The 25,451-nt window shown below is 37.6% G+C and overlaps 1 long non-coding RNA gene across 3 annotated transcripts in view; it reads left to right on the top strand.

Moving 5' to 3' along the window:
• The first annotated feature begins 7,540 nt into the window (after nt 1–7,540).
• Nucleotides 7,541–25,451, top strand: part of LOC135321170 (uncharacterized) — a 248,317-nt gene continuing 230,406 nt past the window's right edge. For all 3 annotated transcript variants that reach the window (XR_010380723.1, XR_010380724.1, XR_010380722.1), the window contains exon 1: nt 7,541–7,689. This is a non-coding gene — a long non-coding RNA (uncharacterized LOC135321170). The remainder of the gene's footprint in view (nt 7,690–25,451) is intronic.

A 25,451-nucleotide genomic window follows, 5' to 3' on the forward strand; every position in this document is an offset into this window, starting at 1 on the left:
TTTAATTTTTTATTTGCTAATTTTTTTAAACAGAGGTACTGCAGATTGAAGCCAGGTCTTCACACATGCTAATCATGTGCTCTACCACTGAGCTATCTCCCTCCACCCAAGAATTTTTAAATGATTGAAAAAAATTTTAAGAATAGTATTTTGTGATGTGAAAGTTACAGTAAATTTAAATTTGTGTCCATAAGCAAAGTTTTATTGGAGCACAACCACATCCATTTCATGTATTGTCTATGGCTGCTTTTAAGCTACCATGACAAGATGAGAGGCTGCGACATCTGTCACCCCATTGATCGCCAGGGTTAATTCGGCTGATCTGTCTGGCTGGGCGTGTGTCTTCTTCCTCCCTCACCACTCCATGTGCGTCCCTCATGAAGCTGTGCACTGGGTCGAAGAGGGTGACCTTCCCGGATAGAGGAGAACCATTCTTCTTGGTCAAGGGTATGCAAATAGCTATGGTCCCCTGCCAGAGCCTCCAAGCAAACTCTCAAGCTACAATGACAGAGGTAAGGAGTTGCTACAGAGACCATACACCATAGGTATGGACCACAAAACCTAAAATATTTACTGTCTGACCTTTTACAGGAAATCATGGCTTACCCTTGCATTTTCCATTCTGCTCCAACCAACCTACTCCCTTTTGGGAACATGTTGACTTGCAAGAGAGGAGTAGCAGATATGGTGGCTGTCCATAAATTAAAGTATTTACCCTGATTTTAGATAAGCTGAAGAAATAAATCTCTGTTCGACTGTAAACTAATTCTACTGTTTTTTATTATTAATCCTTATTATTTCTGTTCAATTTATTGTGCTGGCCAAAAGTACAGGTAATTACACATTTCTGTAATTAACAGCCATCTTTCAAATAAAAGGACTTTTTTTCATCTTAGTGGAACATTGTTTTAGTATTTTCTTTAGGAATTGTCTAATTTCTACATCTTGACCTCTACATCTTGACCCATGTAAGTAAAATAATGTTATGTTTTAATCTAGGATTGTTCCCAGTCAGTCCTTCACATCAGGTCTGTAGAGAGTAAAGAGATGGGAGGGTCTGAATAAGGTCATCAGTCCTGAAACAGGGATTCAGCGTCTTGACACTTGGAATGTGGTTTCAAGCTCATCATACAATGGAGAGAAAGAGGGTAAATGAGGATGTGTAAGCAGATGGAGCGAGACTAAAAGGCTAAAAGTCTGGGATGATTAGAGAGAGTTTGAACACTGATACCCAATTCATCTTCATAAACTCCTGTAAAAATTTGGAGCTCTGGCTTTTACATGAGGAAATAAACTGTGCAAAGCAGTGTGTTCACTCAAGGTCACTATCTGGCCCTGCTCCTCCTGAGTTCTTGGTTCCTGAATCCCACGGCAGGCTTCCCCTCTGCTATGCATGTCTGTCACGGAATTCATAATTCTTTCAAGACGTCAGGAGGGTTGGAGGACTTTGATGAAATCATTAGGAGAGCAGCATAAGCCTGTGGTTATAGAGTATCTGTTTCCCTACAAATATTGTGGAAACTTGGCCGCCCAAGTTTGCTGCTGAGAGAGAGCCGGAGACTGCCAGCATGTGTTTAATTATGCTTCAAACCTGTCGTCTGCATCTTTCCCCCTCCCCGCTCCCCATTTTGAGTTGAAGCACGTGACAAGTATGACTTGTTATGCGATAATCTTGAGTATTCACAAGAAAGGTCACTAAAGATCAGGGGAGATCTGCTATTGGACGAAACAGGATATTTAAAGATTTTAAGTCACATCTAAATGGGTTGCATCAGGGCAGGAAAGTTAGCACTTGCTTGTATTTTCTTCCTGTGTATTCCTACACTCTGCCATAAAGTTCCATCTTGTTACTCTAGCTTTTTAAAAAAGGATTGAGGGCCAGAACTTTTAATATTGGTTTGGGGTAATTTTGCCTTGACAGAGGAACCAGTTCCAGCACTATTTTGGAGGAGCGAGCCTGAGTGTGACCAAGCGTCAGGACTTCTTCTCCCTCCGTGGTTGGATGGGAAAAGCCAGGTCTTGAGTAGGCAGCAACCTTGATTGACTTCTAACCCCAGTTTGGGGGTCTTGCTCCCATACTTGACTCTCTGTTATCCTTCATGTCAACATGGTAGTTTTACAAAAATCGTTGAAAATGTACCTCTTGCAGAAAATGTGACTAGGGGAGAACTAGCTCCCCAAGTATCTCTGCTATGGGGATTCTACTCGGCAGAGATGAAATGTCCAACTGTTTGACTGCTCTAGCCTAAGTGGTTGTTGATTAACTCATCCCCTTTGTTCGTTATGATGATCAACAGGGAAACGGGTACAAGGGGAGGGAAAAAAAGATGGAAACTAATATTTATCATGTAGCTATCTACTAAGTTATGTGCTTTAAGTGCATTTTTTATTTTAAAGTTTGGAGCAACTTCCAAATGTGACCAGCCTCTTGGAAGTAGCCCTATTGGATGTTATTAACCATACTTTATTGATGAAAAAAACTAGTTCTCAGGTTAAGCATCTTGCCAAGATTACATGTCAGTGGCCAGCGTGTATGTGTGAATTCAGTGTCTGTTTCCACCAGACCACATGCACTCCCAAATCTGGGAGGAAGCAAGAAAAATCATCTCCACTTTCTGAGAGCAGTAGTAGTAATTACATTACTGGGTTGCTGTCATATACAGAGGATATTATCCAACACTAGTGTATTTACTCATTTATAGAGAAATTGTATTAGTGTTTCTGTTGTCTTGTTCTGCACTGATTCAAGTAGAAAGGTAGAATCCAAGGCTTTTTTTTTTTTTGAATAATTGAGTACTGTCCTATTTAAGTCCTACTTGTACATGGCATTGCCTGTTTATTAGTAACCATCAGTCATTCCAGAACTTTCTAGTGTATCCTGACCCTTTTCTGTTTTATGGTTAGTTGTCTGGTATATGGATCTGAATTTTCAAGATAGGCTTTTATTATTTTCCAGACCATCATGTTCAAACATTTAACTGTTCATTGTTTCAGATGCTGTCCTCTGAGGTTCCTTCTGTTCTGTCTACTCCACCTTCTTCACAGATTGTCTACAACATAAATGTGCCTTCAGAATGTGAGGAAGAAAGCATGAAGTCAAGAAAGAATAAAGGAAAAAAATGGTCTGCCCACTGGCAGAGTATAAAAAGCAGCACAGATTGTGGTAAGAAGGAACACATTTGTATTGCAGAGTAATCTTTGAAGCTTAGACTTGAAGCCTGGTTGTTATTGAACCCAGCATGTGGTTACTTTCCATCTATCATGCTAGATAGTGATTTAGATAACCTTTAATGGCCCCCTCTTTTTCTGTTGATGACTTATTTCTTCTTTATCTGTGTTAATTAAATATGCCATTTAAGTAAATATCTCAACTGATATTAAAAATTGATGACCAAATGAAAGTGATCCAGCACCCGAATGATTACTAACTAGTAATCTCACTACTCTTCTTGAATAAATTATGTAATTATTTCACATCACATACACATGGCTCGAACCAATGGAGTCCGGAGTAATTTACACTTTCATATGTCCTTTAAAGAATGGCCCCTCAATTCTTATAAACACATCCAACAAATTAAATAGTGGGATATCAAAAGGCCTTGTAGTGTTCCATCTGGAATGGATAAAAGTTCAAAAACCCCTCTGGAGAAGTGTTGTGCCGTTTGTGACTGTCCTTTTTGGGATCACACAGACAATAGGCTTGTGAATTTTCAGCATGTGCTCTTCAGGTCAGGTCTGCTTATTTAGATATGCAGGTAAGCTTACCCAGGCCTGCATATCTAGACCTAGATATGACATGCTTATCAAGTCATGTCGTTTCTTTTTTTAACTGAAGTATAGTTGGTTTTCAATGTTGTGTTAATTTCTGGTGTACAGCATAGTGATTCAGTTATACATATATATATTCCTTTTCATATTCTTTTTCATTATATGCTACTACAAGATATTGACTACAGTTCCCTGTGCTATACAGTAGGACCTTGTTGTTTATTTTATATACAGTAGTTAGGATCTGCAAATCCTGAACTCCCACTTTATCCACTCTTCCCTTCCCCTCAGTAACCATAAGTTTGACATTCATGTCCATGAGTCTGTTTCTTTTTTGTAAATAAGTTTATTTGTGTTATTTTTTTAGATTCCACACGTAAGTGATATATGGTATTATTCTTTCTCTTTCTGGCTTACTTCACTTAGAATGATGATCTCCAGGTCCATCCATGTTGCTGCAAATGGCATTATTTTATTCTTTTTATGGCTGAGTAGTATTCCATTGTATAACTATACCACAACTTCTTTATTCAGGCATCTGTCAGTGGACATTTAGACTGTTTCCATGTCTTGGCTATTGTAAATAGTGCTGCTATGAACATTGGGGTGCATGTGTCTTTTTGAATTAGTTTCTTCTGGGTATATGCCCCGGAGTGGGGTTGCTGGATCATATGGTAAGTCTATTTTTAGTTTTTTAAGGGCTCTCTATACCATTTTCCATAATGGCTGCACCAATTTACATTCCCACCATAAGTGTAGGAGGGTTTCCCTTTCTCCACATCCTCTCCAGCATTTATCATTTCTGAACTTTTTAATGATAGCCTTTCTGCAGGTCATGTCATTTCTGCTGAAGTCACTTTTCTGTCTTTGCCTATTATCACAGAATTACACAATAGTTTGTTTCCATGATAGACACTTTATTTGATGGAATCAGTTTCAGGCAATACACTCAAACTTGACTGAAGAGTTCCTTAGAAATATTTTTTCTTTTTTTCCTCAAAAATAAGTACTGTGACTCAGGATTTAAGGCTCTATTTTAGAAAATGTGGTCAGTGATGCTGTGTTGGTGTCAAGTAGCGGTTACTCAGCTGTTGATGTATATTAATTTGTATGTCTGTGTCCCAGCCTCCTATCCTAAGAGTTTTAGATAAAATTTCTTCTTATGATATTAATTTCTACATATAATAACAGTATCTTCCAATGATTGCTCTATGTTGCATTACAACTGTGGGTTATGGGAGAAGGAATTAAAATAATTTTTTCTCCTTAGAGAGTCTCTTGCCTTTCATTCATTTAGGCTCAGCTCACAGCCCCTGCCATGCTGGCCTCACCTGTATCCCCATCCTTTCCCATCTCTCCTTCCTGCTGGAGTAACAATGGCTCATCCACCTGCACAACTGGTTGGTAATGGGTCAAAGGAAAAGTAAGAGGAAAGGACAGTCTTTAGCAGAGTGTTCTGGGGACTCTTTATGATCCAGAATAAGTAATGAGGTATTAACTCAATACAGAAAAGAACTGAATGTAATTCAGCCTCTTTATTCCACAATCTGAAATACCTTCCACAATCTGTAAACATTTTCAGGTTTATCAATGTTTAGTATTCATGTCCAGTCATGCTTCTCTCTCTGGAAACATCAGAAAAGCATGCCTCTTCCAAACCTGAAAGCTAGAAAATTCTGCCAAGATAGAGATAAATTATTTATACAGTTTTCGTTTCTGATAAATTGTAGTCCCAGATAAAAGAGGTTTATGTCTTTAAGGTCCAAAATCTTAGAAAATATACCAGTGTCATATAGAGAGAGTCTAGAAATAACTTCAGATTTTGCTGATGACTCAGGACCATCATTATGAAATTAAACCTCTGTACCTTTCTAAAACTATTATCTCTTGATTGATTGGTAAGGAAGCCTCATACTAGTTAAAGGTAAAAAATACTATTTTCTGATAACATACTGAATTAGTTCGGTAGGACTACATGAGAGACACCACAGGCTGGGTGACTCAAATAACAAGTTTATTTCTTACAGGTCTGGAGGCCAGGGGTCTAAGATAAGGTATTGGCAGGTTTCGGCTTCTTCTGAGGCCTCTCTCCCTGGTTTGCAAATGGCTCCCTTCTTGCTGTGTCCTCTCACAGCCTTTCGTCTGTGTGTGCGCATCCCTGGTGTCTCTCTGTGTGTCCAGGTTTCCTTTTCTTGTAAGGACATCAGTCAGATTGAAGCAGGGTCCACACTGAAGGCTTCCTTTAAACTTAATCATCTCTTTAAAGGCCCTTATCTCCAAATACAGTGACATTCTGAGGTACTGAGAGTTAAGGCTTCAACAGATGAGTTTTGTGGGGGACACAGCTCCGGCCATAACACATACCTATTGTTGAATTCTGACAGCTACATTTGTAGCTTTGAATAAACTTGGTTAGGAAGAGTTTTGAGTCAACTGTGGTCTCAGGAAGAGTTGAAGGGAAGAAAAGCTGAATCACTCCTTTTAAAAAAAAAAAGTGTTTTTTCAGAGTTACTATTTTAGTCTGGCTTTCCCCCGAGATCTTAGCGAGAGATAAGGTACTTTATTTGAGAAATGCCCCCTGGAAATAGGAGGGGGTGACTGGGACAAGGGAAATAGAGAAAGAAGGCAAAGCAGTGAAAAAGTATGTTGTTGCCTCTGTCCCTGCTGTGGGCAGCTGGGGCTTGGTCTTGCTGGGACCACGAGAGGCCGCGTAGGATGTGTTTCAGAATTGTCTTTTAGAGGGAAAAAGAGGGTGAGAGTTACGCACTCACTTTTGTTCTTTGTTGATGAAGACTTGTCCCATGGCTGTGAGCTCTCTCTCATGCAGATCGTGCATGCACAGCATAGAGAAAAGAGGGAGAGGAGAGAAAGACTAAGGGTATGTCAGGGCTAAGGGAAGGTTACCACTGATCCCTTATTTCAGTCATGAAATGTGAGACTAGGTTATATCCTTTGCAAATGTGGGGATGGGGGTTGATGAGAGTAGCAGATGTTTGGGAGAGAGGTTAAGAAATATTTTAGAGGCTGCTACATTCTATTATTCCCTGCAGTCTCCTCGTGACTTTTTAACTCTTCCCTTAGTAACAGGCAGTCAGTGATTACATCCTCTGTTTACACTGTGTCGCCTTTTACAGTACTGCTTATCTTCTTATCTACTTCTCTGGTGAGAAATTGAAAAATGGCCCTGCTGACAGCCAGACCAAATATTCCCGATCGGACATAAACAATCCACAGAACAGGCCGTAGACGAGGCCACTACGTGACAATAGAAATGAGTAAACACCTTCCCTTCTGATGGCCATGAAAGATTGCAGCTTCTTTACCGATGGCAAGTCTAGGCTTATTTAATCTTCTCACCTCTTTGGAGGAAAAGTGTTAAGATTCCCAGTCACTGAATTGCCCCTGCTTCTTGAGAGCTTCCAGTCCGGAACTGGTCCCTGCTTCCTTAACTTCTCCTTAGAATCACCCGCCATGAGCTCAAATCCTGTAAGAAGCCCTTCTCAGCTCCCCCCACTCAGATGCTCCTGTGGTTCCCAAGTTATGCAGTCTCTCTTCCTGTGCAAACTAAATAAACTCACCTGTATTTTTTTTGTTTTGTTTTCACAGGTGTGCTTCTGGTAGTCTTTGATCTGTCAGCCTCTACAGTGATGATGTAATAAATAATTGGCTGGAAAGGTCAGAAACCAAATATAATTTGTTAAGGATGTGTGTTAAAAAAGAATGAACGTGATGTTTGGTTAGTTGCTAAGGGAAGCAATATGTTGCCAGGGTTTCGAGTTTGAAGATTCTCCTGTGTTAACAGTTGAGTTCAAGCTGAGTTCTGGAGACTGGAGCTGACACATCAAGGTGATATTAGTACTTGTTTGTTTGCTTCTTTATTTAAAAGAACTATTTCAACCACCAAAGAGTTGGATTACAGTGAGTACAAAGAACTTCTTTTTTCCTGAACCTATTTTGAGCAGGTTGCTGATCTGCTTCAGCACCTGGAATACTTGAATGTGTATTTCCTACAAAGAGGGACATGGCCACAGCACAACCCTTGATGTCAGGAAATGGACATTGATACCTCATCCTCAGACCACATTTGAGCAATATCCTTTGTAGCTAAAGGATGCAGTTCAAAATTGCGTGTTGTGTTTTGTTGTCTTGTCTCTTTAGTCTCCTTCAACCTGGAGCCAGTCATTCCTTGACTGATGATCCTGACACTTTTGAAGTCTATAGACTACTTATTTTATAGAATATCCTTCTCCGGAGGATTGTCTAATATTTCCTTATCTTTAGATTCAGGTTATGTATCTTTGGCAGAAATGCCGCAAAAGTGATTCTGCATTCTTTCCTTTGCATTTTGTCCAGTGGGGCACAGGTGCATTTTGTCCTGGTGCTGGTGGTGTTCACTTTAATCACTTTAGTAAGGTGGTGTCTGCCAGTGTTGTTCACTGCTATGTTACTCTTTTTCCCTTTGTGTTTAGTAAATATTTTTATCATGGGAAGGTATTTTGAGACTATGTAAAATCCTCTTTTTTATGATAGTTTTAATTTGTTTATTTACTTAATTCCTTATATTAATATGGACTCATGCCTTTCTATTTTATTTTTAAAAGACTTTTTAAAAGGGCAGTTTTAAGTACACAGCACAATTGGGAGGATAGTATAGATGATTCCTGTGTATTCTCTGCTCCTCACATGCTGTCTCCTCCGTTATCTCATTCCGTACCTGGGTAGTACATTTGTTACAATTCTATTTAATGTGATTGATTATAATCTGTTACTTTATATTTATTTTAACCTTCGTATTATCCCTGACTTGGCCAGTGGGAGCCCTTCAATCTGGCTTTTGTGGCTTTTGACAAGTCACCATCATTTTTAAAAAATTTATATTCTGTTTTTTTTAATTGAAGTGTAATTGGCTTACAATGTTGTGTTAGTTTCTAGTGTACAGCATACTGATTCAGTTATACATATATATATATATTCCTTTTCATATTCTTTTTCATTATAGGCTATCAGAAGGTACTAAATATAGTTCCCTGTGCAGTACAGTAGGACCTTTTAGTTTATCTATTTTATATACAGTAGTTAGTATCTGCTAATCCCAAACTCCCAATTTATCCTTTCCCACTCTCTTTCCCCCTGGTAACCACAAGTTTGTTTTCTATATCTGTGTCTGTTTCTGTTTTGGAAATAAGTTCGTGTCTTTTTTTTTTTTTTTAAGATTCCACATATAAGCGAAATCATATGGTATTTTTCTTTCTCTTTCTGGCTCACTTCACTTAGAATGACGACCTCCAGATCCATCCATGTTGCTGCAAATGGCATTACTTTATTCTTTTTAATGGCTGAGTAGTATTCCATTGTGTAACTATATCACTACGTCTTAATCCAGGCATCTGTCAATGGACATTTAGGCTGTTTCCATGTCTTGGCTATTGTATATAATGCTGCTATGAACATTGGGGTGCATGTGTCTTTTTGAACCCACCATTTTTAGAACACTTCCTCACTTTCAGCTACATAAAGTATTCTAGGCTCATCTTATGCTTTTTCTTCCTCCACCTTGGAATCAGCTATTTCTTTCAAGAAGCCCTGTCTCTAGTGGATAAAGGTCTTTAGAAAGGAAGGTCTGGGTGCTAGATGCACAAGTTGCTTTTGCCCTTTTCATGCCATCTTAGTGGACAGAGCTGAAATATGTGTATGTGCACACACATACTCACATATACACACATCTATATTTATTCTCTATAATCATGTAGATAATTTTGTAAAATACTGAGTTTACATTGAAGCCTTCAATTCCAACTAACACCATAGGGTTTCTTTCCATACTGGTAACTCCATTCTCTGGCAGTGAAAAACCTGGACCATTGCCCTTTATATACTTATTATTTATTGATTAATCTGCATGTATGTAACTCACTCCCATCTCTGATCCTGCCCGCTTTTCTTCCAGGGATATTGTCCTCACACCATTCAGGTTTTAAGTCCCAATGCTAGGCTGTTGCCATGTCCCTCTCCCCTATATGGGCACCCTCGCTACTCCAGTTGGGCTCTTACAAACTCTCCCACCCAGAAACCTTGCTCACCCCACTTGGGCTCTGACACCCTGCACTGAGTCACCCCCATGCCCAGACCTCCTCACCCAACTTGGGCTCCAATTCTGCATACCGGGCATACCCTTCCCACAAACACACCCTCCTCATTCTGCCTGGGTGGACTCATGTCATCCCGATCTTGCTCCAAAATCTTGCTCTGGGTCCCTGTGGTTCTCCTGTGCTAAGGAGGGCACCACCATGCTCGGCTGCACCTGATTGTCTGGGACTGACACGTCCAGGGAAGGAAGTGAAGGGAAGAGGAAGAGAGCTGTTGGTTTATATTAGTAATTAGTAATTTCTAATATTTCGTCCTTAATTATCCATGTGTTTTAATAAGTCTGGCACTTCTGCTTTTTCTATGATAGAATTGATGGACCTAGCATTTTAAGAGCAAGAAGTTCCCTGGAATATTTTTATTTTTATTAGATCAAAACTACCACTGGCTTTCCAGTGATCAGATTAGAGATACCACAGGACTTTCTCAGTCTGTTCCCAGCCTATTTATTTTGCCTCCTTTCAGAGGACTTTCTACCATGCGACTTAGCACTTCAACTCCTATGAACTCTTTGTCCTACAAAAAAACATGCTGTGCCTTCTCACTCACTAATGTCTGCTTTTTCTTCTTCCCACCATGCCCTCACCCCCTTTTCTATCTGGAAACCTCTGACTCACTCTTTAAGATGCAGATTAAGTGTTACTTTTAAGGGAAATCCTTCCCAACTCCCCAAGGACAGATATGTCTTTCCTGCCTCTGTGGAGAGTATTTAGAGCACATGACATTAAACTTCTGCCTCTGACTGGCTGTGTAACTTCAGACAAATTACTTATCCTTGATGAATCTCAGTTTCCTCATCTGTGAAGTGGGCATAACAACAGAATTGTATCAACATCATAGAGTTGTTATAAAGGTGGATTTTGATAATGCATCACCTAACACAAATTGTCAAAATGCTAGTTATTGCTATTATGATGATTATTTGATTATATGTCCCCCACGAAAGATCATGTGTTCTTAGATACAGTCCTGGAACTTAATCCAACACCCCAAACATAATAGGATAAACATTTTCTGAAGGAGTTTATTCATCTTATAAATATTTTTAAGTGTGTACTCTGTGCCAGTCAGGTTAGTTATGCAATACTGCGACCAAAACAGAGATGCTGTCTGACCTCGTGGGATTCATAGTCTAGTGGGAAATTGAGAATTTAGCAAATAATTACACAAATGAATAAATAAATAAAGATAAGCCTTAAGAAGGACAGTAATTGTGAGATCAGAAAGAGGATAAAGAGGGTGCTAATTTAGAGTGGGAGGTAGAAAAGTGTTTCTGAAAAAGTGATATTCACCCAAGTCCTGAAGACTGAGTAGAAATTAAACAGAGAAGATGTGCCCACAAAATGAACAGTATGAGTGGAGGTGTGAGGCCAGAAAGGACTTGGGTCTATTAAGCCAGCTTTCAGGATGCAGGAATGGGGGTGATGGGGGAGGAATAGTATGAGATGAGATTTAAGAGATAGTCTAGGGCCACGTCATGTTGAATTTAAGAAATTTTGTGGATTGTAAAACCTGCAGTGGAAAGCCATTAATGTTTTTAGTTTGAGGTGTGACCTGATGCTAGTTTCCCTCACAAAATACTCTGGGGAGAACCTGGGGCACCCTGAAGAGGCTGTGGTCTCCCAGGGAGATGTAGACCAGGTGGGGGCAATGGAGACAGAAGGGAGAGGGTGGAAATGCATTTGGGAGGTAGCGTGGGCAGGTCTGGTGATGGTTTAGATGCAGTTGGTATTTGGGGGGCTGGGGGAAGAGTTGTTCAGGATGACCAGGCTTCAGGCATGAGTGGGGAAAAGAACAGGAGCAGAGGGGTGGTTTACTCAGGTGATGGAAACTGGAGGAGGTGCAGTTTTTCAAGAGACGCTGAAGAGTTTAGTTTTGGACACATTAAGTGCATTTGAGATGACTACAAGATGTCTAAAGAAATGTAAAGTACTGTTTATTATGTAAGTTTGGAGGTCAGAAGGATCTGAGCTCAAATATACAAATTTAGGAGTTGTTAGCAGAAGGATGAAATCCCCACCCCCTACCCCCACTCCCATCTCCCATGATTAACAAACCATTAATCTTATTTACTAGAATTTTTCTGGGTAATTATTGTTGACTGAAATAAAGTCACACAATGTGAGAGTTGCGAGTTAGGTTTTATTTGGGGCAAAATGAGGACTATAGCCCAAGAGACAGCATCTCTGATAGCTCTGAGGAACTGCTCCGAAGTGACAAGGGAGAACAACGGTATTATCTATGATTTTAATGAAGAGGGTGCGTGCAGTCAAGCACACATTAAGAGAGGCTTGCTGCTAGTCATGAGGAGTGGATGTCACCATTAATGGAGTTAGTGCTTTTCTAGATATGAGGAGATGCAAGAATTGGGGCTCATAAAATCTTCTCCTGAAAATATCTAACTATCTGTTAGACCTGTCCTGCCAGTTTTCCCAGAGCATGGAGTGCCGCATTCCATTCCTGATCTCCACCCTAAGCTCCTTTCAGGGTGTGCTGGAGGTCAATGGCTGCAGCAGCTCATGATTTAATCCAAGCAGAGATAGATGGCAAGTGCCAGCGTGATCCAATCCTTGTAGAGGCAGATGGCATGGCAAGTGCCAATTTGTAGTTGGCATTGTCATGCCAAATATAACATATAGGTGAGTTGTAGTCATAGAAAGCTAGAGGCCTTCTCTGAAGAGTACTATAGCCAGTTCTGCTGTAACAGGATATATACTGTTGACTTTAAAAAAAAAGGCACAACCTAAAAGTTGAGAGTTACATTTTATTTGGTGGACAAAACTGAGGGCTTAAGCCCAGAAGACAGCCTCTGATAGCTCTGAGGGACTGCTCTGAAGGGGTTAGGGAGAAGCCAGGATAGGAGTTTTGCAACGAAAATCAGGTAGCCAGAACATGAAAGATTACTGTTAAACAAAGCCAGGCATCTCAAGTCAATGGATGTAGTGCCTGTCTGTGTATGGGAGGATGCAAGAGCTGGGCTCACTGATGTCCACCTTAACTGTCTAGGGCCAGTCTCCTGCTTTTCCTCTGGGTGTGCAGTCAGGGTGGCTGCAGCGGCTGCTGGGCTGATGGCTACAATAGCCTTTGATAACTGACAGGGCAGGCAACAGTTTTCATCCACAATACATGCCTCAAAATGGAAGTGACAGGAAAATTGTGCAATTAAAAAATAGAGACTATGGGAAAAATGGGTCACAACACTCAAAAACTTCATCAGTTTGTATCTATAAAAGAGCCTTATAAAAATGGTAGCATGGTTACACATGTTAAATGGTTCAGAAATACACAAGTACTACAATAAATACGGCACTTATTCTTAAGAAGGACCTGAAGTTTGTTTGTGGAAGTGGGAGAGGAAAAGCTGTGACTTGTAGGTTGTTGCAACGTGGTGGAAGGACCCTATCTGAAGTCAGATGGAAAGTTTGGGGAAGTGTGGCTCATTGTGTTTGAGCCAAACATCACAGTTACGATTCCCTACCTTAAATCCAGGGACGTTTTTCTGCCTTTGAGGTGTAGGTCCTTCCAGACGTACAATATGCTAGATAGCTGCTTCTTCAAAATTAAAAATTTGGTCTAAAGTATAGCGTTTTTCTTCACTTAACTTCTATATCACTGCTGGAAATTTTTTTGTGCCTTTCTTATTTGTCCTTGTGGCTCCATCCAACAGCTGAAGGCTTGGAAATTTTGGCTACGTTTGAAACCATAGACCACGCCACTGTGATTTAAAAGGAGTGATCTGAAAGAGGTCACTTTCAGGGTTTGGTGATTTCTGTTGAAGGTCTTTATTTATGAATAGTGCTTTCTCTTTGATTGTGAGAAAAATTATTTCTGATTTTCTTTTATTTGGTCTTCAATCCACATGCTTAACAATCTTCCTATTTTCTGCTGCTTTAGGCCTTATTGACTTTTCAGCATTTGAAATGTTTCAACCATAAAGCTTTTGTTTCCCAGTTTTGTCTCTGTTGCTCTGGAAATATCACATGTTCTCCCATTTCTTTCAAAGTGCTTTATCATTTCAAGATTCTCTTCAGTCCTTAAAGCTTTTCTTTTACACGCACAGGTTGTAATTTTAAAGCATTTAGACATATCTAAGATAATAAATGGCTTTTAAAAAGCAAGTTTACAAGTGCAAAAGAATAATAATAAAAAAAACTTGCATTTTAACACATGCATTAACAGAAGTAGTTAATAGATGTTTAAGGTGTGTGTGTGAATGCATTTTGTGCTTTCTGACTCAGTTCAGCTGGGTGCAACTTTTTTACCTGCATATAGTTTTTTTTTTTTTTTTTTTTTGGCAGGTAAAATCATGCATAAGTAAAATGTGAAAGTTACATTATGTTCAACTTGTTCCTTATTATATCAATCACCTTGGAATAAATTTGCACTTTCAAAATAAGCATTATAGAAGAACTGACTATTTACTCTTATTCTCAAATTTTCTTAGTAGAATATCCACATTTTGGAAAATAGAAATACTCGTAATCCTTCCTCTTGGAAATTTGTAGTAAATCAATTCTTGATGAGATGGAAAATGTTGCTGAAATGGGCAGTAAATGGATTAACTGTTTTATTTGTACTTCAGGTCTTGAGTGACTTTTTAAAATTGCAGCTTTGCAATAATTTAGTTGGATTCCAAAAATGACATTTTTTGTTTATAAGTGTATCACAGAAAATCCTCTCTGTTCTCTTCCTTCCTTGTTTTCTATCCATCTGTTTGTTGATCAATAAATCTATCATCCATCCACCCATCTATTTGCCTTGTGCCAATCCGAATAGAGCTGCATATGTGGCAAATATAAGAACTCTAGAAGAGCTTTTAAGACTATTTTAAGTTTTAAAAAATTCCAGTTTTAGATATAATAGGAATAAACTATCATGGAATTTAAAAGGAAATCTATTAACCTTTATGCCAACTTCATTTTGCACATATTTTGCTAAGGGATCTGGTGTTTTAATTTTGCATTCTGTGACACATAAAAATTGGTTGCTGTGCATGACAAGTTATATTTTGCTTGATAACTACCCAAATTAGACTTCTTAACAGCTGATGGTTTAAAAAAAATCACAACTCATTTTTGGAGAAATTGTAGATTATTTATTTCCACCATAAAATGAGTCCAAGTTTAGTGAAACTAAAAGTTTAATTCAAATCTCACACACACACACACACACACACACACACACACACACACAGAGGTAATGGGAAACTACTGTTTATTGTGCATTTTCCTTAGGCCAGAAATTCTGCTAGGTAATTTTATATGTTTTCTCTAATTTTCACTATAAATTCTCACGTGGTAGATATAAACTAAAAAAATTAGAAATAATTCACATTGACCAAAAATCTTTACATTTAAGAAACTAAATTCCAGGATTTCAGGAAGTTGACCCATGGTATGGTACTTGTAGAGAACACATTTCTTCTTTGTTGCACCTGAGTTTCTTTAGACTCTTCACCATACTGAATGTGCCTTGACATGGGTTAAAAATGAGTTAAAAAAAAAGAAAAAGAAAAATTACATTTTGTTTCTCTTTTTAAACTCTATACACTTTAATTTTTAAAATTCAATAAAGCAATAATTTTTAAAAACAACTGTCTTGACCTCAGTAAATGTAATAAGATACATTGAACACTTTTGAGAGCTTAGAATCAGGAACCTTTCTATCCGCCAATGTCTTGATCACTTGCTGTCTCCTTTCTCTGGTGACTGAAGTTTGCAGCTGATGTGGAGATGTATGGAATAAATTTTAGAGTTTTCTTTAGAAGTTCCTCTGTCCCCTACTAGGCTGTGACCTTCATGAAGGCCATGATTATGTCATCCTACAAGATTTGGTATTTCTAGTGTCTAATAATTGCAGATTCTTATGATCAATATATTTGATACTTGACTAGATCAACAAGAAAGGTCTTTATTTCTATGGTTGTGATGCAGGAAAAATGGATGTGGGGCATGAGGAGGGCCGTGTCCCAGGCTTTGGTTGAGCCCCTGGGATGTGCCTCTCCAAGTGTGGGTCCTTGGCTTCACGCAGGAAAGACTTCAAGAGCAAGCCACAGTTGAGTAAAGGTAGATTTATACAGAGATACATTGAAAGGCAAGAGAAAGGCCACGAGGTGTGAGGATTGTGTGCTCATACTAGAGTAAAAGTAGGTACATACTCCACAGACAGAGCGGCAGCCGCAAGGCACCGTGTTGCCAGCTTTTATGGGCTCAGTGGCTTCATACGCTAATAAATGGAAGGACCAGTCTAACTTGTCTGGGGAAGGGGCTGGGATTCCCAGGAAGTTGGCCATTTCCCACTCTTTGAGCTTTTGTGGCTAGCCTTGGGACTGCCATGGTGCCTGTGGGCATGTTATTCACCATGTTAATATATTACAGTGAGCGTATATTGAAGCTCAAGATCTGCTAGAAGACAGATCTCCCACCACCTTGAGCCTCAAGGCCTACTGGGGGTTGAATCTCTCACCATTTTGATGTTAATTGCCGTAGCAGTCCTTGCATGGCTGTACCCTGCCCCCTTCCTGTCTCAGTTGGACAGATCACTATTACTATTAAATGAATTATAGAAATTCTTTTCAATGCTAAAAACCTTAAAATAGAACTGAATGGTTATATGCAGTGGATATAATAGGATAGTTAAAAACTTAAATTTATCAGCCAAAAATCAATAAAAATTAACAAGTTAAAAAAAAAAGACTGGCTATAAGATTATTTTATAGTCATATCAACAATGATAAAAAGCACAGTGAAAAATAAGATTATATACACATCAGCAATAGGAACACTGAATTCTTAACAATATCACATAGAAATGATTGAATTTGCATACAGAAAACTACAAAACTGAGACATAAAAATTCTAATAGAGACATATACCATGTTTCTGGATAGGGAAACTAAATATTGTAAAGTGTTAATTATCTACCAATTGCTATAAGCATAATAAAAATTTCAACTTTTCAGATTTTGATGAAGGGATTCTAAAATTTTGTGGAAAAAAGGATGGATGAGAGTTGCTTAAAATTAGAAAAAAACCACTGGTTATGTGAAATTTATCACATACTATAAATTATTATAAAGCTAAAATAATTAAGTGACAATGATAGACAGAAAAATAGCCAGAAGGAGATTCAAGAGGCTTAAAAATGTAATCTGTGTTAAGTCAAAAGCTGTGAAGTTACATAATTATACACACACACAAATATGTATATAGAAACATCTGCAGATCCTTCGTCAGAGATGACAGTTTTTTTTCACTCACAGCTGTAATTGTTCCCAGAGTCATCCCCCCTCACCCCCTGCCCAAGCCTGAACCCACAGATGACATAAGAGGTAGATGGATAAATCCTACAGGTGCTGTGAGATTGAATTGCTGGCTAGGGACCCAGAACTATGAATTTCTCTCCTTACCCAGAAGGGGACTACATCTGCCTTTCCTCCTGGGAGAATGGGAGGGAATCTGAGTTCTTACCTTTGGAATGCAAATACATCTCTTTAGAGGGAAGGTAAGACCAGTTCCTAAAATTTACAACCCAGAATTCTCTTTTGAAATGTAAACACATAGATAACAGTCTAAATTCCTCCAGGAGTCTAGACGTATTCAGTCTCCCTTTCCTTTAATTCAGATGCCTATCCTGGAATGGAAACTTTGGACTCTTAGGGATAAAAGGTTTATGACCCTTTGCTTGGGAGCAATAGGCTCCACCATTAAGAAGACAGATGGCCAGATATCTAATACTCAGGCAAGTGAAAAGCAGTTTGTTTGTTTTTTCTGGTGAAAGTAAAACAAAATAATCTCAATTTTTAAAATGTATCAATGGCTCAGGATGCCAGGATTTTGCAGGAACACTGAGAAATCCAGGGAAGATCTGTTTTCCCACAAGGTACAGGAAATATATGTTACCATGTATTAAGGTTTTTCAATAAGTGGTGCTATGAAAATTAGTTAATTATTTGGGGAAACACTTTAAATGCTTGAAGAGTTTAATGTGAAAAATCAGATTGTAAAAAGTCTAGAAGAAAATAGAAATTAACACGTCATCAAATGTCTGTATGAGAAAGATTTGTGAGACTTAAAAGTAGTGCATGAAATCAGAAAGATAATAGATTTGATTATATAAAAACATAAAATGTCTGTGAGCCAAAAGAATAAAAGGCAAACAAAATTTATTCCATTAGATATATGGAGAAGGAATAAATATTTCCAAAATATGTGACTACATTGGTAATGTATTCCTTCAGTTTTTTTTTTGAATGTAAATGCAGATATTCTTTTTTTGGAAATTAATTATTAAAATTAAAACTACAACCTTAAGAATGTTTGCATTCTTTGTTGAAGTCAATATAATTTTAGAGATTTATCTAAAAGCTATGGATGAAATATGATACAGTTTTATGCACAAAAGTTTCATAACTATTTATAAAGAATAAACAAAAAGAACAAAGAGTGTCGCTCAGCATCCAGTTTTACAAGGGTTAAGTTGCAACCCACTGCCATGAGGGGGATTCAGGGTGAAAAAAAAAGATGAAACATTCTGTGCTTTGGATAAAGGATCTGTAGGTAGTTAAGGTGTATATCTCAGGAAGGATTTCAATTGCCCCAGATTCTTGCATTTTCTCATACATAGAGAAGCACAAAAATTAACTTGAGATATTTGTTCTTTGTAATTAGCAGTTATCTTTCATCAAGATGTATGCTTGACTATCTGTATTTCCTAGCAAAAAAATTTGCATATATACCAGTTCCTCCTGTCAACTGAAATAAAATCACACAATGTGAGAGTTGTGGGCTAAGTTTTGTTGGGGGCAAAATGAGGACTATAGTCCGGGAGACAGCATCCCAGAGAGTTCTGAGAGGCAGAGAGAGAACTCAATATTATATATGACTTCAGTGAAGGGGGGACATGCAGTCGAGCACACATTTAGGCAGAGGCTTGCTGCTAGTCACAAGGAGCAGATGTCACCATTGAAGATTTTAGTGCTTTTCTAGATATGAGGAGATGCAAGAATTGGGGTCATAAAATCTTCTCCTGAAAATATCTAACTATCTGAAGGCCTGTTCAGCCAGTGTTCCCAGAGCACGGAGTGCCTCATTTCTGACCTCCACTCTGAACTCCTTTCAGGGTGTGCTGGAGGTCAGCGGCTGCAGCAGCTCATGGTTTAATCCAAGCAGAGGTAGATGGCAAGTGCCAATGTGCTCCAACCCTTGCAGAGGCAGATGGCAAGTGCCAATTTTTAGTTAGCATTCCTCTGCCTCTTCAGAACAGTTTCTCAGAGCCATCTCCTGGGCTGTCGTCCTCAGTAAGACCTTGAATAAAACTTAAACTCACAACTCTCATGCTGTGTGTTTTTCTTTAAGTCAGCAAGCAGAAAGATAACAATAAATGAAAATTTCAATTATATGGCTCTTTTGATGATGATGTGATATCCATATGGTATAATATTATGTAGTCAATAAAATGACATTACTAAGAGTTATGCTAATGTTATCAAGGCTACCTGAAGAAAAGCAGAATATAAAATTCTTATGAGCATGTGTTCTCAATAAAGTAAAGAGAAAATCTGGCAGAGAAGAGATGAGGAAGACTCAAACTCTTAAGAATAGTTATTTCTCAATTGTAAGATTATGGGTAACTTCACTTTTGTTCAGTAGAATTTTTTATAGTCTCCAAGCCTTTTGATAAGCAGGCAGTAATTTATAATTATGAAAAGGTGATTGATTCCTTTTAAAGGCAATTATTAAGGAGAATTTTAAAACTTAAGAGTAAGAATATACATCACAGTCTAAAGCTGTCTCACTGATATTAGGGGTCCAAAGTGGCCAGGAGGGGTTCCAATTGCCCTACCTCTTTAAAGGCTTGATAGATGCAGTTGTTCCCTTAGGTCAGAAACCACTGATATGTGAGCTGAACATCTCAGAACAAAAAGACTAGAAGGGAGTCTTGGATATGGTTTCTTATACCTGCTGTGTAACGAGCACCAACAGCATTTTAATGATGTTGCTATGTTGTATGTTTCTCTTGCAAACTGTAGATTGAAAAATACTGAAACCTGTCTGTCACTACTGGCAACACCAATGGCAGAGACTTCCAGGGGTCTCATGAAGATTAGGTACAAATCATCAGTCTCACTGTTATTAATAAACAATGCTGTAAATTTGGTACAAACTTCCCTGAAATTCCTTGGATCCATGGGTACAGAGTAACATCATAATCATGTTTCATGCCTTGGCCAGGGATAAAGGATTTTTGGTAAATCTTTTGTTTGGTAAAATAACTCAGACCAATTCTTGTTGAAATCAACCTTAAACAGCCTGAAATATAGAAAGAAAATATAGGAAGTCTGACATGGAGATCCGACATCAGATCTGGGATGATTGTTTTTTCAAAAGTGTGGTGCATATATCAGCAGCCCTTCGTAGAGTGACTGATCCATTAACAAAAGATACAGCTTTTAGACTGTACTGTTGCCTGTGTATCCATCTTGCAGCTACTACTGCATCTGTGCACAGAGAATCCATCAGGAGCATCCTGGGACTTGAAGGACATAGTGGTGAATTGTTCATTTAAATGCAAATTAGATTCACCAGCTGTTGTTGTTACTAGTATTAGCAGCCTTAAGGAAACATTTTATCCTAGCAACCAGAGAGGAAATAGATAACAAATTTCACTTTTATGAGGAAAAAAAAATGGCCAGAAAGCATAGGGGCAATATTTCATTCAAATATGTCTATTTTGTAACAGAAAACCTTTTAAATAGAATTTTAAAAGGCCACAATCAATTGTTTCAAAAGATTTTGGAGAATAACTATCATTACCAAGACGGATGAGGTCAGCATTCTACAGTAATATTTGGTAGGTTCTATTCTGGGCAGTGATTTCATTTCATAAGTTAGTAAAAACTGTAGGAGTGGTGTCAATAATTTAACTCTCCAGCTTAAACTCATCAGTGCTGATAAAGCCAAATTTGCATGGATTGTCTTTAACCAAACTTATTTTTAGATTGTTAACTTGATCTTCTACTTTACATGGCAAATATTTATTTCATTGTCAATGTTTCCCTTGGAAAAATTATCATCAAAATATTTTAAAGCACTTCAGCTTCTGACCGACTTGAACTCTTGACGTGTAGGGATTGATTCCCCTTCATGTACAGATCCTCTTTCATAGCATGTTCTTAGTAAAAATTTACTGAATCAAATTCACATATTTGATGTAGCATCATGTTTTATCATTTATGCAGTTTGTTCTTGAGACCTCATTTTCCAGAGCCCAAGGCTGAATCATTGTGATTTCCATAAATGATATTTAGGACAATTTTCTAAAAAGGCTAAATATATGCAAAAATTCTTTTTAAAATGTCTAGAAATGTTTTTATGATTGTATTTAAACATATTGTGTCTTTTAGCATCTTGATCCTATAGCAAAACTCAGATAGATAGGTAGGTAGGTAGCTAGGAAGATAGAGAAAAATATTATTTCCCAAGAGGCTTTCCCCATTTTGGAATTCTCTTCAAGCCTCAAATGGAAAACTTCATTATTTGTTAGAATATGGACTTTCAGAATTATACAAATTCTAAACCTGCCACACAAAGTCACTACTAGATATTTTTTTAGTGTAAGTCATTGCTTTGGGTCTCAGTGTTTTTCTGTTTTTTAATATGAAGTTAAAAAAGTCAGTGCTCAAGTTTCTCCATAATTTTGTTTGTTATAAAAGTGTAAGTGACTTATCACAATTCCTCAGTTATTTTTTTGGTCAGAAAAAGGGCTCAATTATTGATCCAAGCATAATTTTTTTTTAAAAAAATATATTTTTATTGAAGTATAGTCAGTTTACAATGTTATGTCAATTTCTGGTGTGCAGCACAATACTTCAGTCATATAGGAACATACATATATTCATTTTCATATTCTTTTATACCATAAGTTACTACAAGATATTGAATATAGTTCCCTGTGCTATACAGTATAAACTTGTTTATCTATTTTATGTATATTAGTTAGTATCCACAAATCTCAAACTCCTAATTTATCCCTTCCTACCCCTTTCCCCACCTGGTAACCATAAGTTTGTCTTCTATGTTTGTGAGTCTTTCTGTTTTGTAAATAAGTTCACTTGTCCTTTTTTTTAAAGATTCCACATATGAGTGATATCATATGGTATTTTTCTTTCTCTCTCTGGCTTATGTCACTTAGAATGACATTCTCCAGGTCCATCTATGTTGCTGCAAATGGCGTTATTTTATTCCTTTTATGGCTGAATAGTATTCCATTGTATAAATATACCACAACTTTCTTTATCCAGTTGTCTGTTGATGGACATTTAGGTTGTTTCCATGTCTTGGCTATTGAAAATAGTGTTGCTATGAACATTGGGGTGCAGGTGTCTTTTTGAATTAAGATTCCCTCTGGATATATGCCCAGGAGTGGGATTTCTGAATCATATGGTAAGTCTATTTTTAGTTTTTTGAGGAATCTCCGTACTGTTTTCCATAACAGCCAAGCATAGTCTTTTAATCAATATTTTTGAAGTCTAAGTTGTTATTTTTATTGTCAAGCTGTTATAAAAAAATGACTGGTTTAGTTTGATTTTTATTTAATTTATTTATTTTTATTCTATCAGCCTTAAATGGATGACAAGGAAGAATTTCGGAAAAGAAAATTAAAGAATTTTTGTAGTTCACAAAAGAAGACATAATCTGATCATTTCTTTGAATGACTGAGAAATAGCATAAACAGTGGCTAAAACAAATCTTGGTGATAAGAACCAATGACCCCTGGAGTAGATTCTGCATGTCTTTAGAGTACGTAATCACTTGGGAAATGTCATTCTGGCTATGTTAAGGTGTATCTGCCCCTGCCAGTTCTGAGAATTTTGAGAGCCTCACATTTAAGTCCTTCACAGTCAGATGCACCAACTTCAAGGGCTGATTATGTAGTTTAAAGATTATCCAAACTGTCAAACTAGTTCTGGGGTCATTTTGAGAAACACTGGCTAGATCATTCTAAGTAGGTCTTTATTGTAGAACTTGTAATTGGGCTGTGTTTGGATAGCTTCTAAGAGAAGGCTAGAGTATACATTAAAGGGATATAGTGTTTTTCGAAACTTATATTTTCTACATAATCCAACCACCCTCTTTTTTTGAGACAGCCCATCATCCCAGTGTTCCAGAGGTGTGGTAGAGCTGGCTCCTACTGGCTCCTGAAAGTCAGCTGTGTGCATCACTTACCAGCTCCTCAGTGATGTCATATAAGTAGCTTGAAATTGGCCATGACAGGAGTATTTACACTATAGGTATCAGTGAAGTCTACAAATCAGGACTTTTCCCTCTGGAGAACCAGTTAAATATTTATCACTGTGGTGTTCAGAAGATACACTTTGTCTTAATCATGGCTACGTCCCCAGCATTCAGAGAAAGTGACAGTCAAACATAAAATAGATACTCCATAAATATTTGTTGAATGAATTAAGCTATATTAAACCAGTCAGAAATAAACACTTGTTTCCATTTTTCTTGAAGATCTTTCCAGGATATATATTTTAAAATCACTATCCTTAAAATGTCAATAACTCCTCTCATACCAAATCTATGCTTTTTATTTCTGTTTAAATTTAATGATATTTTTAACCTTTTCAGTCATTAGGCAGCTGGAGAAAAAGTGACCTGTTTTTGTTAAAATTTTTTTTGTTGCAAAAAATCTTCATGCAAGGTTGAAAAAGATACAGTCTTCTGTTGAATGGTGCAGTCTCTCAAGTGGAAAGAATATATCACAGCTGGTTTGTGTTAGTGATGTGGCAACCAGGTTGTACCATATTGTGAGTTTAATGTGTGGCAATTAATAAGTTTAAATGGCCAGCTGTGAATCCATACTGCTTCATTCTGGAGCTGCCTCAATTGATATTCATTGAGTGCTTATTAGAAAGAATAGGAAACATTTATATTTTGGCATTTGGATTTTTGGGGGGTGTTTTTTATTGCTTCTCTCAGTTCACCTCCTTCTGCTGGAAAGTTCTGCTCAGAATGGTGTCTGACAATGGTTAACACACTATTTGGCTTTTTGCCAAGGTAGTTACTGGAAATCTGATAGATGTACAGTTAACCTTTTTGTTTCATGCTAATATGAATTTATACATTTCCACACAGAAACTTTGAACACCTAAAATAGGTAATGTTGTGGCTATTGATACCTGTAGGCCAGTTAAAGACACTCAAAAATCTTTTAAGAAGGAATTCTGGCAGTATTATATTAGGCCACGGTTCTAAACTTTGGAAAATAACAAAATAATCTGAAGAGTTATTAGAAATTCTTACACTGAATTTTAAACTAGATTTTTATGAAGATATCTGTAATTTCTCTTTCAGTTAATTGCTCTTAAATACTTAACTTGCATATCTAAAGAAAGGGAAAAGACACTAACTGTATTTTGATTCCTCTACTCATCCAATACCCGCATTCTGCTAGTCAATGAGCTCTATAAACTCTGTCTCATTAAGATATTTCAAAACTGTCCGTTTCTCCATCTTACCCCCAGTTACTACCTTGGTTAGTGCTCTGGGGATTATAATAGCCTCCCAGCTGGTTTCCCTGCAAACACATGTAGTCCTTCTTCCTTTCAATTCATCATCTCTGTTACAGAGTTATTATATATACAATTTTATCCATATCTAATATCTATAGTTTTTATAATATCTATCTAATTGTATCCATAGATAGCAATTCTTTTTTCTTTGTATTTTTAATTTTTTGATTTAGAATGTTGTGTTAGCTTCTGGTATAGAGCATACTTTTCATATTCTTTTTTTATTACAGGTTACTACAAGCCATTGAATATAGTTCCCTGTGCTGTACAGTAGGACCTTGTTGTTTTTCTATTCTGTACATAGTAGTTTGTATCAGTCAATCCCAAACTTCCAATTATCCCTCCCTCTCCTCTTTCCCCTATAAATAACAATTCTTCAGTGGTTGTTCATTACAGTCTTTTACAATGTGCAGGATGCATATTAATAGTAGAATAAAACAAGATTTTTAGGTAGGAAGTGGATAAAAATTTTTTAAAATTACATTTATTCTTGTGCATATTAAAAAACATAATTGACACCTTTTTTTTAAGGCAGGAGAGAGATTTTCAGTGTCTGGTAGCATATGTAGCAGGTGCTGTCAGTAGACCACCTGGATCTCACTGCAGCTTCTGTGGATTAAACAAGCCTACTATTTCTGCCTAACTGAGTGAGGGAGCATGTTTGACCTCTCCCTGGGGATGAGCCTAAAGGGGGCTGAGAGTTAAGTCCTATTAGCCAACAAACAATGAGAGTCAGGAGTTTGTGGACAGATACTTCAACTTCTTTGTCCCTTGACAGGACACTTCTGAGGTATATTTTATAGTGTTTCAGAGAAGCTCAGTTGCTCACTGTGAAAACCTGCACTTTAACATTCTGTTTATTTGATTTCCCCCATTCTCTTTCACAATTCCCACCACCTTTAACATGCTTCCTAGAAGTATTTCCCAAGAGAATGATTTGCATCCAAATCCTTGACT

The sequence above is a fragment of the Camelus dromedarius genome, chromosome 1, assembly GCF_036321535.1.
Source record: "Camelus dromedarius isolate mCamDro1 chromosome 1, mCamDro1.pat, whole genome shotgun sequence".
NCBI classification, from domain to species: Eukaryota; Metazoa; Chordata; class Mammalia; order Artiodactyla; family Camelidae; genus Camelus; species Camelus dromedarius.